Below are 1,634 nucleotides of genomic sequence, written 5' to 3' on the forward strand. Positions count from 1 at the left end.
TTCTCCCTCTTCATGTGAACCTTGTAAAATAAGAGAGAAAAGGCATAAGTATTGTGACATAATGTGTAATAACAGCCCATAATGCAATAAATATCGATATAAAAGCATGATGCAAAATGGACGTATCAACTCCCCCAAGCTTAGACCTTGCTTGTCCTCAAGCAAAAGCCGATATCGAAATATATGTCCACATGTTTAGAGATAGTGGTGTCGATAAAATAAAATACGGACATGAGGGCATCATGATCATTCTTAGAAGAGCAATATATATATATACATACATCTGGGCTATTCTGTTACGTGTAACAGAATATTATTCTGTTATCCTTTTTGAACTGACAGTTTCAGGCGGTTGTACTGATAGTTTTAAACTCGTCGAACTGATCATATGACTCCTCATCTCATCTAACTGACGTACGCCTCCTCATCTACCCGTACATGGAGAACAACAGCCTGGACCACAGGCTCCACGAGCGCGTGGACGCCAGCAACCCCCTACCCTGGATGGCGCAACTGCGGATCGTGTAGGGCGCGTCGAGCGGGCTGGCGCACCGGCACGGCGGCGACGCGCGGATGATACACCGAGACGTGAAGTCGAGCGACATCCTGCTGGACACGGAGATGGAGGCGCGGATCGGGGACTTCGGGCTGGCGCGCGGGAGCGACGACATGCACGTGACGACGGACATGGTGGGCACGCTGGGTACATCCCGCCGGAGTAGGGGCACTCACCGGCGGCGACGTACTGGGCGACATGTACAGCATGGGGGTGGTTCTGGTGGAGTTGGTGACGGGGCGGCGTCCCGTGGATATGGCGGTGCGGCTCGGCACGCGGGACGTGATGCCGTGGGTGGTGCGGCTGCAGCGGGAGGGGCGGGGCCACAAGGCCGTGGACGCCGCTGTGTCGGGGCGGCACTCGGAGGAGGCAGCGAGGGTGCTGGAGCTGGCGTGCACTTGCGTCAGTGACGACCCCAAGGCAAGGCCCACGGCGCAGCAGCTCATCGAGCGGCTTGACACCATCGCCACAGTCGCCGCAGCCCCGGAGATTCGCTCCGCCACGGTAGATAACTGAAGCTTGTGTTGATGACTGAATCGATACTACAGTAGCTAGCTGTGACAGTAATATCTCATACATTTTGACAAGAGTTGATTCGCGTATAAAGATTGAATGGATGATGATTAACTCAGCAGGATTGCTAAGTTTTTCACCGTGCGGATTTAAAAAGTGCATGGCCGTTTAACTATTTTTAGAGTAATCTTTTTTCAATACCATTTTTGTCCATCGAACTATTTTACCTAAAGAGTTTGAACTTTTCTATAGTCAGACCTTGGATTGATTGATGACTTTTTTGTTTTTTTCCTTTATATTTTTTATCGTACAATTTGTCAAATGTCATCATCTCCAAGCTTGAGTGGCTTATACCCATTGAACTGATTGAATTTGTGATATTGAACTTTTTTTGTTTTTTACCTTTACATTTTTTGTCATACAATTTGTCGGTGTCATCGTCTTCGAGATTGAATGGCTTATATCCGTTGAACTGACTGAATTGTTTTCTTGAAATTTTTCTCAATTTTATTATGATTAAGGTGTAGTTTTGTATACACTAAGAATGCGTCATTTTTTGGGACTC

At 47.8% G+C, this 1,634-nt stretch overlaps 1 pseudogene; it reads left to right on the forward strand.

Moving 5' to 3' along the window:
• The first annotated feature begins 621 nt into the window (after positions 1-621).
• LOC125518751 (phytosulfokine receptor 1 pseudogene) lies at positions 622-1,072 on the forward strand (annotated as a pseudogene).
• Positions 1,073-1,634: the final 562 nt, after the last annotated feature.

The sequence above is a fragment of the Triticum urartu genome, chromosome 7A (genome assembly GCF_056163025.1).
Source record: "Triticum urartu cultivar PI428250 chromosome 7A, HENAU_Tu73, whole genome shotgun sequence".
Classification (NCBI taxonomy): domain Eukaryota; kingdom Viridiplantae; phylum Streptophyta; class Magnoliopsida; order Poales; family Poaceae; genus Triticum; species Triticum urartu.